A 14,747-nucleotide genomic window follows, 5' to 3' on the forward strand; every position below is an offset into this window, starting at 1 on the left:
AGGAAGCTCAATGCTTTCCTCTCAACTTTGGCTCCACTCTGGTCCTGGGTTGAAGTTTACACAACCAGGAGGACTTCCAAGTAAGAAGCTGCCCCAGGGCCATCTTAGGAAATCTTCTGGAAAGAAAGTTATGGACTCTCTTTCAAAGTAATCCAAAAAGGAAAAGAAAGATGACAACAGGAAGGAGGGAACCCAAAATTTGACTAAGGAAAACATCACAAAGTAAGGATATTTGCCTAGGAAACCGACTTTTTAACTTCTTTTCTCCCAAATCCCATTCTCTCTTTCAGTTAAGTCAGTGGTACTAAATCAGTCAAATCCAGGGGTTTGGGGCTGGCAGTAGAAACTTTGCCTTCCCTAAGGGCTGAGATGGCTCCACAGGAGTTGAGAGTGTGTTTGTGGCTGTGAACTTGAATGGTGCCAAGCAGAACGTGGGAGCCAGCTGTTGGGGTGATCTGGGGAGGGCCAGGTTATAATGTAGAAGGCGCCAAGCCCATTAATCCCGTGTGGAAGGAAATCCTTTCAGTCAAGTCCTAGCAACTCCTCAGTGCCCTGTGAAATAAGGAAGATTTGTGAACACGTGTCACTTCCTTGGACTTCTCCAGGGTCCTTTGCCTCATAGCACAATGCATAAGGATCCCTATTAAAAGTTATCTGTACACCAAGAGGATTTAGACTCAGCATTTCTGAGGCCTCTGCTCTATCTTCCCCTAAGGCCATCAGCATCATTAAAAGGAAAAGAAATTCTTTCCAATTCCCATGAGTGGATTTAAATATATCTATTCATCCTCAATTATTATTACCACTCTCCTTCTTACCCTGTGACCTGTCTGGGGGCAGCCTTGAGGCCCACGGCCCCACACAAACTGTGAGCCATAAGGGATATATTAAATTTTGTCTTGACCTAATTGTACCCCAAATTTGAGAGACCCTTGGTACCTAAGGTAGTTCTGAGTTACCTATCAGGAGTCTCAAAGTTAGATTCTTATTATAGAGAAATTATTTCTTCCGTAGATATGATAAAATCTTCTAATTGGGTCAGTGTCTAATTAGGCACTAATTAGTACCAAACATTGGAATGAGCTGGATCTCCTTTCTTCCCTAGGCTGATGAGCTCTAAGGCAGACAGCCTGTTCAGATCTTGACTCTGCTACTCGTTAACTGCCATTTTGGGCAAATCTCTCTATGCCTCAGTTTACACAACTGTGAGATGGAATAAAATAATGGTTTATAACTTGTAAGGTTATTGTGATGGAAAAATGAGCTAATATGTGCAAAGCACTTAGCACAGTATGTGATATGATTAACTACTCAATGAATAATAGTTTTATAATTTTGGTCCAGTTTGGTTAAAAAATCTTCATTTCAAAGTGCTGTAAGGGTAGTTGTATCATCCTCAAAGATAATAAAAAAATCACATTACCCCTACCACACTCACATACACACCATCATCACCACCACCACCACCAACAACAACCACTTGCCTTCCAATGTGGATACTTTTAGATAAGTTTTTTCAATTGACCACTGCCCAAGCAACTATTGGTCTATATGAGCCCAGTGCAGGTCCTTGAGGCAAACAACAGTAACATTCAGAAAAAATGAATTTTTTCTTTCCTTTCTATGCACTTGCTTCTTTCTCTAGCTTGGCACCCTGGTCTCTGACATCTTAATTTGAATTTAGCCTCCAGGGAAACAAACCTAGTCTGGCCTGACCAAGGGTTGATGGCAGGAAACATCCCTTTTGTGTGGGGAAAATGACATGGAGTTTTAGTCCTGGACCTTGTGGTGTCGCTTCCTAGGGTTCCAAGTCCAATCCCATCCAATCCCAGCCCTTCAGTGCTGATGGATGTTTGCAGCTCATGAAGTGAGACAACTGGCCTCAGAGGATTTTCTCACTGAGATTAAGATTTTGTGGCTTTAGCTTCAGGGGCTTGGGAGCAGGTGGCGAGAATTGAGGTCCTTCAAATAAATGGATGAATCCCAGATCCAGCTCCTCTAGCACTCATTCCAGACAAGCCATTATGCCCCACTTAAAAAAGAGAGAGAGAGAGAGAGAGAGAGCAAAAGAGAGATGAAGAAAATGGTGCTTAATGAAAACTAATCTGCTGTTTCTGTGAAAGGTAAAATGGAAAAGAGGTGGGCCTGAAAACAGGAAGACAGTCCAGAAAGGAGACAACCAGGCCTGAACCAGGTGGTGCCAGCAGTAAAAATGAAAAGACAGATGTGCTCAGTCCATTCAGTCTGCTTAGCCAAATACTACAGCCCAGGCAGCTAATAAACACAAACAGCTCTGGAGGCTGAAAGCCATAGACCAGGGACTAGCATGGTCGGGTTAGCGCCCTCTTCTGGGCTGCAGGCTTCATGATCCTCACAGGTTGAGGGAGTTCTGCAGGATCTCTTAAGTGTACTAAGCCCATTCATGAGGACCTTCCCCTTGTTACCTAATCACCCCTAGAAGGTCCCAGCTACTAATATGATCATCTGGAGGTTAGGGTTTCAACATATAACATATAACAGTCATGGGTGGCAACTTCAATTGTGACACTTCAGAATGGGTGTGTTCTCTAAGGGAAAGAACACAGAAAAGAAAGAACAAGAATTTGCCATGTGACAATGAGAACATTTCTTGTCAGGGCAGAAGAAGAGCTAGAAGGAGTCGGAGAAGGAAAGTCCAGAAGGAGAAGTATTAGTGTTTTCCAGAACCAGTAAGATGTAGATGGATGGATGAGTGGGGTAGATGGGTAGATGGATAGACAGACCAATAGATTTTTAAGAAATTGGTTCTCATGATTATGGAAGTTGACAAGTACAAAATCCTCAGATAAGTCAATAGACTAGAGATCTAGGGAACAGTCCATGTTGCAGTTCAAGTCCAAAGGTCATCTTCTAGCTTAATTGCTTTTTGCTTGGGGTGGGGGACTTCAGTCTTTGTTCTACTTAAGGCCTTCAATTGATTGGATGAGGCCACTCACCTACATTACAGAGAGAAATTTTGAATGTAATCTAATTTTAAAAACACCCTAACAGAAACATCCAAAATAATGTTTGACCAAACATCTAGACACTATGACCCAGCCAAGATGACACATAAAATTAATGATCACAGAAGATGAGGACATATCCTTGCTGTCCAGGAGTGACCATCCTGACTCATTAATTTCTGTGACCCTGTATCCATCACTCTTCTTCTCTGAGTCTCAGTTTTCCCATCCTAAAATAAGATAATCACACCTATTTCTTAAGATTGTTTTAAGCATTAAATAAAATAACATTTTTGAATGGCCCATACATACCAGTATGTATAAAGAGTAGCTCATATTCATTTTATTGCTATTTTGATCATTATTTTCATCTACCCATATTCCAAGAATGCAATTTAGAGTAGAAGCAGGCAAGATTATAGGAGGTATTAAAGTGGAAATATGCAAAAGGAAAATGTGTGACTGTTCTAGGCTACAGGGCCTGCATTCTACACTGCAAATCAGTTCAGTCCTGGATTAGGACACTTTTGACTTACACTCTCTCCTTTACAAGCAATGTAACATTTTCAATATTAAAGCACTGACTTCTCCCAACCTTTAGTTCAGCCACAGAGTCAGAACTAAAGAGCATACCTTGTCCTTCTATTCTTTGCCATTGTCACCAGATTAGCATATTTCCAAGTCCTCTGGGGCCATTTCCTAGAAAACTTCAATGAGAATGAGGGTCATAGTGGATTACATCACTCCCTTCCCCCAACAGAGCTGAGGCAAATGGAGAATAAGCAGGTGTGGTACTTATAACACACCAGGCAGGCATGGATGCTGGCTCTCATATTTGACTTGGGATTCCCTGACAGTCTAAACCACTTTTCATTTCGTCTTTCAGCCCACTGGAACAGGGGTTAATGACTTTGTCCAAAGAAACAAAACAAAAGACTCACTCAAATCCAATTAAAAAGATCTCAGAAACAAGTCAGGCATGGAGTGTTCCAGAAACTTTACAATTGAATTTTTTTCATTGACAAATGATCCTGCCATCATTGTAGATAGGGTAACATATCTAATTCCTATAATTCTATATCTTTAACTGAAGCCTGCAGGAGATTCTTTGATGGAAAGAAAGATCAATGGGATTGAAAGGAACATATTCCACTTCATTCCCTCTCTCTCAATTCAATTTCTCACCAGGTATTCTGATAGCTTCCCTCTTTCACCCCCACCTGAAACCATTTCTCATTTATCCAACCCTAAAGAAGAACATGAAGCTGAATGGATTCATCACACACTTAACCAAGTAAAGCCCTCGACCCTCTCCACACAAGCCTTTTCCTCGTGGAAATTTCACCTTATGTTCTCTAGGCAAAGAGGAAAGAAATATCTGGGAAGTGACCAGAAAGAGAAGAGGTGGAGAGAGGATAGAAGGCCCAGAGATTTTAAAAACTGGAGAAACTCTTCAGTGTTATATAGCATCAACCACCCTTGCTTTTGACTTAATCAGGGCTAATTTGGCTCTTTTGAGCACATTCCAGCATCCGAATCATTCACTTGGTAGCATGTATGTGTCTTGCTACAGGACATGTGATGCTAAACACTGCTGGTAAGAAGGCAAGACATAGTCCTGAAACAAATATCATTCATTGCTTGATTGTAGAGAAGTAACTGAATCTCCCTGTGACTCAGCTTTCTTATCTGTAAAATGGGCAAATAATAGACTCTACCTCAAAAACTGTGGCGGGGATTAAAGGAATCATTATGTATAAAGCTCTCAAGTGCAGCTGTAGAGATACCATGAAAAGAGCATGGGATATTGAGATTAATTCCCTTAGGACCTTCACAGGGGGAGTTGAGTAGGAGTTTAAGGTGGATAAAGGCAGTTGGAAAAGCCCTCCTGGAGGGAAGGCCAGTGTAACAATGGCACAGAAGAGAAAATGCACATACCCCCTGGCTAGTGGGAGCTTGGAGTAGGAGAGAACTAGGCAGTGAATGTTGCTGGAGCCTCAGGCTTCTCCCAGCTCCGCTGAGCTTGTGCATCCAAGGGAGAAAGCTGTCCAGATGATCTATGATCTCCTGCTACAGGGAAGAAGCTGTTCTTGATATTTACAGGAAACGTGGTCCTGGAAGGGGAGGAGGGAGCATCTCCCATCTGCTCCTATTAGTTCCCTTGTATCTGTTCCCGTCACTTCCCCATGGGAGGGGCAGGAAAGATGGAAGGGGTATTTGACTTAGGATGAGACCTTCGTCCAGTTAAGTTAAAGTTCCCAGTAACACTAATCCTTAGCCAAGTTTCTGACTGGCGCCCTCTAACCTAGAATCGACTTTCCTTCCAAGCACCACCTTTACAAGTGGCCTCCACCTACAGGCTTCCCTCTGTCCCTCACTTTCCAGTGTCCCCCAGCTCTCTGAGGAAGGGGAATCCCAGGTGAGTCAGAGCCAGGGAACAGATGGGGGCACAGAGGTCCTTGTGTTGTCAGGGGATGGAGAAAGGTAGAGAGCAGGAGAAAGACAGAGACGGACACAGAGGAGGAAGAAAGGTGGACGGAGTCAGAGACGCAAAGGGAGAGTCTGTACTGAATAACTTGGGGGCTCCATCTTACCTTGGCATTTAGCTACCCAAAAGTGTAAGGGGGAGAAGTAGAAGTGGTCATCTCCCTACCAACTATTCTCTCTACCCCCCTGTCGAATTTATGCTTGTAGTCTTTCAAGCTGAGACTCTGCAATAGAGGCTCCAGATCCAAGGTGAAGGACACAGTTGGTGCTCTACAAGGAGCCACGACAGCCCTCTGCTCATTTTAAACTTCTCTCACAGATGGATAAGCAGGCAAGGAAAGGGTTTACAATGCTGACAAGGGTGGGTGGCCCTGATGACCAGAGGAGCTGGGCTGCATTCCCCAGTGGGAGGCAGGAACAAAAGCCTTGAACCAGGTGTCTGCTGGGTTTTCTCTGCTCTGGAGTGACTATAAAGAGGCCACTTGTGCAGCCACAATGGCCTAGAAATGATTGGAGTCCTTGGGTAGGAAGGTCCAAGCCATCTCCATAACCCCAGGCTAGCAGCCTCTAGCAGGTGCCCTAGAGGATGTGGATGATGAACCCACTTGTGGTTATGCAACAGGGTGGTCCCCAGGAAAGGGGGAGGTTCCCTGCCCCACCCAAGGGAGGGTGGAGCTGAGCAGGAAGAGGAGAAGCTGCAGAAGAGACTGAGGAAGGAAGCAGGATGGAGCCAGAAGGAGACCTGGAGGAGGCAGATGGAGCCTAGAGACATGTGAAGAAACTGCGCTTGTCTTTTGGTCGTGGACTGGGTGACACAGATGTGGGTGAGACCCGTGGGGAGGTGACAATGGCAGCTTTTATCTTGATGTTGATTTTGCTCTTTTCCTTCCGGGCTTGTCTGCTTGTTTCTGACCCTTTGCTGTGGGTCCCCACTGGAAGATGCTTTAGACTTGTGGCAGGCCTTGGGGCCTTGCTCTGGGCCAATCCCATTTGGATGGACTTTTACCCACAAGGGGACGGGTAACTTTGGGTGCTTGATTTAGAAACTAGATTATTTGCCTTTCCTGTATTGTTTCCTAGTTGTATTAAAGTTCCTTCCCATTAAAGTCTCATATGTTTTGTGTTGATGCGGCGGATGGCAGAACCCATTTAGAATAGGCAGGTTTGCGGGGTTTGGGCTGCCCCTCTCCCTGTCCTATAACAGTTATAAGGCCATGAACTGTGGCCTATTCCACACACTCATCTATATCCTAAGTCTTGTAAAAAGATGAAGGTTGACCAGTACCTTGGGGTCTCTGTGATGAATGGGCTTTAATGGAGACAGCACTAGATGTGTGCAGAGGAAGGGGCAGACTGGGTCTTGTGTACTGCTTTACTTCTTCCTGGTCTGCTTTCCCCCCTGCTGTTTCCACAGTAACCAGCTTTGCACCAGTGTGAGTTGAAAGCCTTGTGCCTCAGTTGCACTTCTTGGACCAAACAGCACAGAGTCCAGAGGAAACCTGCCTGGCACTCAGGCACGTGCGGCCAGACCTGCAGAGATGTCAAGGTGCCCAGGGCAGTCTTTAAGCCTCTCGCTGGACATCCCTCCCTTCTGTTGCCCTTCTGGATGCTTTCTCAGTGTCCCAGTGGGGCTGAGCCCCAGTGGCTGCAGGGGTGGCTTACTCAAGACCAGCCATGGTGGCCGCCTTTCCCCTTTCTCCAGTCCCCACTCACACTCGCTAGGAATCGCTTCCCCAAATCAGCTGCCCGCACTTAACCTATCAGTTCAGTTCACCTTTAGAGAGAAACCAAGGCCAGGAGACATCCACATGTAAGAGGAGAGGAAGACAGAGAAGAGAGACACAGAGGGATACAGAGAGCAACAGAGCCAGCAAAATATCCCATACAGGAAAGGTCAGAAAAGAGAGAAGAAATGCACCACATTCCCAGACCAAACAGATCAGTTTCTGAGTCAGGAAGACAGCACGGAGACTGATGTGGGAATGAGAGCCAGTGAAGGGTGTGGTGAGAGGAAACTCTTCAAAGAACAGGCTACAGGTTAAGCCTTCACCACCCTGCCTTTCCCCCACCCACATTCCACAGCCACATCTCTGCTGCAAAAGGGACTAACCAGAACAGGTGAGGCCTCCTGGGAAAGCATCCTCTGAAGAGGCGGGGGTAGATGTGGGTGCGCTGAACCAGCTCCTTCAGGGAAAACTGTAAGCCAAGCCAGCTCCCAAGGGAAGGAACATGGACTCTTGGCCAGGCAGAAATTGGAGTAGAACAGAAACTGGAGGGACACACCTGTCCACAGGCAGAGTCAGTTACCTCTACCTGAAGCTCTCCTTTACTTGTGAGGAGATTCACTCAAGGGTACAGAGAAGGTGGGTCAAGGTCAGCGGCACAAAGGAAGAGCAGTCACCTCTGTTAAAGTGGTGAGGACGGATAACAACTCAGTGCACTCCCCCAGAGGTATTTACACGTTAGCACAGTGTCCCTTGGAGAATATCTATCCAATAAATATTTCTTGAGCACCTACCACATGCTTGGCATTAAGCATAGCAGTGAACATAGTCCCTGCCTTAATGGAGAACATACTCTTATAGAGGACACAGATGTCTTCGTGCAAGTAAATGACTCTGAAAATTCCAGGCAGAGGCAGGGAAATAGGGAGCTTTTCTGGTGCCTCTCAAATCATAGCCCATCAATCACTGTTTAGCTTGTAGTAAATCTGGCCCATCCCTTTAAATAGAAAAATAAAATTCTACTGTTAATTTAGCATAATGAATCATCACAGAAAAAAGTGAAGTGTTTCAAAAATAGCACAGGGGAGGGAGTCCTGAAAAAGGATGAAGAAAGTAAGGTGAGCCAGAAGTAGGCAGCCTAGGTTGGGAGTGGTGACTACGGTGAGAGCTGACAAACAGCAGCTTTTGTTTTGACTCAGTGGATTACTCATGGAGCACTTAAGCCTGCCCTTCCTTGCTGTCAGATGGGAGCTCCATGGACACAGATGAGCCAGGAAGCAGTGATAACAAGACCAAGAGGACCTTGGCGGCCTTACCCCTCTGGTTCAGCTCCTTTCTCCATACCATGAGTCTCCACTGTGGTTGGCGTGGGTGGGAGGAGGTGAAGAGGAGAAGCAGGTAGAGGTATAAAGTCCCCTCAGGATCCCTCTAACAAACCAAGCCCAGTCTCCCTGTGGGATGGGTTAGTCCCTGCCTTCCCTGCGTCTGCTCGGTTCTGTCATCTACACCAGCACTGATGACTCAGGTCTGTTGCTCCTAAGTCACACAGTGCACAGGCTCTAGGGGATGCTCCATGCAAACTCAGTCACCAATCTCCATGTTTGCCTGCTCTATAGACAGGGCTTATTACCAGTTGTTCCTTTAGAATAAGAAACATACTCCAAAAAAAAAAAAAAAAGAAAGAAAGAAAGAAACGTACTCAGAGCCCCAGCTCCCTTAGCTATATAGGGAAGCCACACCTGTCCCCCACTCTTCAGCATCCCCAGCTCTTACCAGCAGACCTACTCTAACTCAGAACCACATTGCTGCCATGCATAGCTGAAGCACCATTGCAGGTACCTGGCTATTCTGATGCCACATTTTGCCCCTCAAGGGAGAGGCTGGTTCAAGTGGTCTCATTCAAGGGACCTTTTTCTGGTTCTTTCCTCCATTTGCCTCAACTCCTTATTCCCGGTATCACTCATGGCTAAGTATGCATAGATTTGAAGAGCAACAATACTTCTGAACAGAAAGTGAATATATATATATGTGTGTGTGTGTGTATTCATATATTCATACCCACTGATAAACACACACACATATAATATACATACATACAATATAGAGCTAGAGAGATACAGACACAGATATACACAAGTAAAACCTTTTCCTAATATAGAGTTCAAATATTTGTAATGGTTTTAAATTGCTCCATTTTCCAGCAAAGTTATACACACACACATAAGTTGACAGGGTGTGAAACTGCATTTCATTTATTATATAACAAAACACCTTCATGATACTCAGAAATAATGCCTTTTCTTTGAACAACTTTTCTTTTTAGTATTTAATGTATGTTATTACCACAATTTTCATCTGTTTTTCAGAAAGACTGCATAATACATTTTCCTTGTTGTAAAACTAAACGCAAGGAGCAGAGATCTGTCTATTGTTAATAAGTACAGAATTGAGCATACAGACCTATAAGATGTTGAAATTATGTCCTATCTGCAAGTCTACCCTTTGTAGACTTTGGAGAGTCCCACCCTTAGTAGACTTTGCTGGTTATCTGGGACCACAAAACATATAAAGATGAAGTCAATAATAAAGCAAATGATCAACAATTTTTATCAGGACCCCTGTTTCTTGAATAAAACTCAATCAAATGAATTCAACCAAAAAAGAATGGTAGAGGGGACAATGGGAGATAGATTCCAACATACTAAGGAAAGGAAATTTGTCTGGGATCTGACCATCAGCTCTGCTTTTTTCAGAGTAGTGCCATCATTCCCTCTGACTGAAGAAAGATCTTGGCTGCAAACAGTGCTGGGCATCATCCGGAGAGATGCAGAGAACCCCAGAGAAAGACTCTGATTGGCTCTGCTTCAGACCCCAGCCTATGGATATCCAATGACTGTGTCACAGAGGACAGGGTTCTATGATTGGTCAGACTCTGGTCACGTGCCCATATTTCTGGCTTAGTGGAGTAGAGCGACATGAGTGACAGTCCCAGCAGAGGCACAACGAACATAAAAATGGACATTCCCTTAAGAAAAAGGAGGACCAGAGGATGCGTGGAAGGGAAACAATAGACATGTGCCTCAAACTCAATTTGCTAACTTTCCTCAGCTTACTCTTTTCTTTGAACTATTTTTATTTTTAATTATTTGGATATTAATTTTTGTGCATTTATTACAGAAAACTGGCACTTTATCCTTTGAAACTATAATGAATTTTCTTCATGATTTTAAAAAATTAAATGAGAAATAAAGACAAAACTCCCTATTCCTATACTCCTAAGAGATTGTTTTCTTTGTTAGTATTAAGAACATTGAAATAATTTAATATGGCAGGGGAGACTCAAAATCTTCAGAAATTATTAGTTTTCACCTACAAAGACACAGAGGCAAGTCTATTGTTTACTGCCCTGGAACCAGAGGGTTAACACTCTGCCAGAAATTACAGGTCATAATTTGCTGGGGTGATTATAAGAATTTAATAGGGGTTGTTAGTTATAGGAGAGGTGTAGACATTTCATGTTAACACATATTCGTGACAATTACAGCTACATAGCAATACTAGCTAACACCTATCAGATTATTAGCACAGCTAAGCATTTTACAGTGGGGTGAGGTGACTGGCCGTGGTTTCTTGATGCTGAGAAGCCTCAACTTACAGTTAACCTTTCAGCAGTTCTGGTCCCACGAAAATGGGAAAGAGGGTTTATCTGTATTCACATATGCACATAGAAGAGTGATAGAGACCAAGAGAATCTACCAATAAGCATTACCACACAGAGAAATCTATGCATCCAGAGCAGGAGTTAAGTTCATGTTTGAGGTGAAGAATACAAACAGGAACACTCACTTCCTCCAGGGACATTCAGGGCAAGTGGAGGAGAACTTGGCCTTAGCCAAATCAGGCAGGACTCAGGTTAAAAGCTGCTGTCATCTTCCAACTTCAAGCATGTGAACACCTGTATGAGTCCAACTGCCTGGGTGGCCCTCGCTTACCCTAGAATAACTCTCCCCTCCATTAAGCATATTGAGTCTAGCATACACTGTAGCTCCTTTGTACCACTATCTTTCCATCCTGCTTTCCAGGTTTTAATTACCCTTCTGAATTCTGCTTTTGCACTTCTGCTTCATTAGGCTATGAGAACTTAGACTTCATAATTTGGCCTGAAACTTACAAAGGTAGTTTTAAAAAAAAGTATTCCCACCACAGTAAACGTATCCCCACCACAGCCATAATCTCATGATCATGATTCCCTACAATTCCAAAGTCCTGATCTTTGTTCTCAAAACTCTGATCTTAATCACCTTTCCTAGTCTTCTTTCTTGCCATTATTTTTCTTCATAAATATGTCCTTCAAAATACTATCTTTTAAACTATTGTCCTTTAAACTACTTTATCCTTTAAACTACTGTCCTTCAACTGATCTTTTACATCTCAGTCTTGGCTTTTGCTTGTACCCTTCCTTCCATTTGGGTGGTTCTTTGTCCCATAAAAATTCTAATTGTTCTTCAGATGTCACCTTAAAAACAACTTTCCTCATGCAGCCTTCTATAGTCAACTCAGTGAGAAATGATGCAATCAATGATATTAGAATTTGATGTAAAAATCAAACTAATTTCAACTACAATATTCTACACTTGTCTCCTGATTTCATGCCACCATTTTGAGAAAGTAACTTTACCTAACTTGAGTTAAAAAAATTAATAGGTGCTCTGGGGTCTAAAGAAAGTATTGCTGCTTGGATTTTTATAAGGAGTTGGGATTGAGAGAGAACTGTGAATGTACCATGCATAATATGAACCTTACTTTCATGAGTTAAAGGGAGCAAATTTATGTGAATCTATGAATCTCAGCATGACATACAAAATATGTGAGATCTGATATGACAAGAATTACTCATTTGAAATTTGGAGACTTTGCTACCAGACATTCATAAACTGGAGTACCCACAGACAAATAAATTTGCTACAAGTTTAACCTACAAAAAGAAAAACTATATTCTAAGGGAATCCAATATATGAATAAGTTCCTAGAAACTGTAAGTCTTATACTAGAGCACACTAATGGTTAGTGTTTATGAAACATGTAAACAGCTTTTAAAATATCCTCTTCCTTTATAAAATTACCCTAACTTCATATAGGATAATTTTTGAGGTTGTCTCTCCAAGAGTTTTCTACTTGTTAGCATTCTGTTCTTATCACAGCAAGCTGTTCCAGAGATTTCCCTGCTGGGTACCTTGGATTTACAGATATATTTTAAAAATATGTTTTAAAAAACAGTGACTTCTCCTTACAATCAGACTTCTGAAATGTCACTTCCCTTCACTTGGGTGTGCTTTGTCACCCACCACAGACTTGTCATGCTCTCACCACCTAAGTATTTCTCACCTAGATTATAAACACCACCTGCAGACAAACCTAGTAAGAACCCTTTGGGCTCCTTATTATTCCACTTCTCTGTGGTATTTACATTAGGTCCCACTTTCTTGTTTTTAAAATGTGTCCCTTGAAATTCAGTCTTTGCATCTTTTTCCCTCTACATTCTCCTCAGTAATCTTGACTTGGCCAGTGTATTCACCTGTCCCATTGGACATCTTTGCCTACCTAACTACCTCACTCATCTTCACAAGCAAAACCTGCTCCTCCTTCAATATCCCTTTCTCAGGAAGGGGAGATCAATACTGTGTCATTGGGTGTCATCCGAGATCGTCTTCTCCCAGCCCTCACATCTGATCACGCACCAGCTTTTAGTAGTTCTCTGTCTTTGAAAATTCCTCATAGTTCAGCTCTCCTTGCCTTTGCCAGTGCCTTGGTACATTCATTGTTTCTTGCCAGTGCTTTTTTATTGACTAGTCAGAATCATTCAATGACTATGTTTTAAACAAAATTTTATTGATTTAACAGTGGTTTACAATGCTATATAAATATCAAGAGTACAGTTTAACACCTTGATACATGTATATGCCTCGCTGCACCCACCACCAAAGGTCTAGGCCATCACATTAAATTGAGCCCTTCTACCCACTCCTCATACTCCCAACCCTCCCCATCTGTTAACCACCAAATTTTTCACTATGTCTAAGAGTTATGTTTGTTGTGTTTTGTTAGTTCATTTATTTTGGTTACTTATATACCACATATGAGTAAAGCCATTCAGTGTCTGTCTTTCATTTTCATTTTCTAACTTAGTTCACTTAGAACAATCACCTCAAGTTTCATCTTTATTGTCAGAAAAGGCAAGATTTCATACCCTTTAATCACTGAGTAGTGTTCCATTGAGTTTATATACCTCAACTTCTTTATCCAGCCATTCATAGATGGACATTTAGATTGTTTCCATGTCTTTGCTATTGTGAACAATGTTACTTTAAACATATGGGTATGTATATTTTTTTAACTTAGTGGTTTCATTTACCTAGGACTGGTATAGGTGGATTAACTGGTAATTCTACTTTTAGTTTTCCATGGAATCTCCATACTATTTCCCACAGAGGCTGCACCAACTTCCAACTTCCATTCCTACCCAGTGTGTACAAGTTCTTTTTGCTCCATACTTCTCTATCAACAATTCAGATACAAACAAACAAATAGATAAATAAAATTAGGTTATTATTTAAAACCATATACAAAAATTAATTCAAAAAAGATGCAAGAATTAAATATAAGATCTGAAACCACAAAATAAATAAAAGAAAATAGCTAAAAACATAGGTAAACAGAGGACTTGGTTCCAGCAGTAAGGAAAAAAAAAGCAAAATAAATAAATAAGCAAATAAATAGGACTACATCAAACAATAACTTTTGAACTGAAGAAAAAAGCCACTACATAGATACACACACACACACACACAGGAACGATATTCAGCAATTAAAAAAGATAAACTAATGACATTCGCAGCAACATGGATGAAGCTAGAAGGAATTATGCTCAGTGAAGTAAGTCAGAAGGAAAAAGAAAAATATTGGATCATTTCACTTATAGGCTTAATATAGGGGAACCAAATAAGACATCAGAGAAAAAAATAACAATAAAAAACACAACAAAACAAAACAAAAACAAACAGACAACTATAAACCAGAGACATTCTGCAGGGGAGGGGGAGGGAGAGGGATTGGAATGAGGGAGGAAAGAGCACCAGGAACTGTGGGGACAGTGCACAGGTGCATTGGTGGTGGGAATTCTATGGGGACACATATATTTACACAAGGAATACTACTCAGATACTTAAAAAAAAAAGATGAAATCGGGCCTCCCCGGTGGCGCAGCGGTTGAGCGCTGGGTTGGGAAGCTGCCCACAGCCTCTGCGGCGCTGGTTCGATCCCCGGGTGCTCCCCGGCCACCTGAGGAGGGTACCACATGGCTCGCAGACCTCTCCTGCCGCCCGCTGCTTCCCTCAGCAGTGTACTTCGGTCCTTCTGCCTGCTCTGCTCCCCGCTCTGGCTCTGGTGAATTCTCTCACCCTCCTGCGCTTCTGACTGTACCCAGTGCATGTATAAACAAACAAATAAATAAATAAATAACATGCCTCTAGAAAAATTAAAAAAAAAAAAAGAT

Source organism: Talpa occidentalis, unplaced genomic scaffold, assembly GCF_014898055.3.
Source record: "Talpa occidentalis isolate TD23 unplaced genomic scaffold, MPIMG_talOcc4v2.1 talOcc4.11, whole genome shotgun sequence".
NCBI lineage: Eukaryota > Metazoa > Chordata > Mammalia > Eulipotyphla > Talpidae > Talpa > Talpa occidentalis.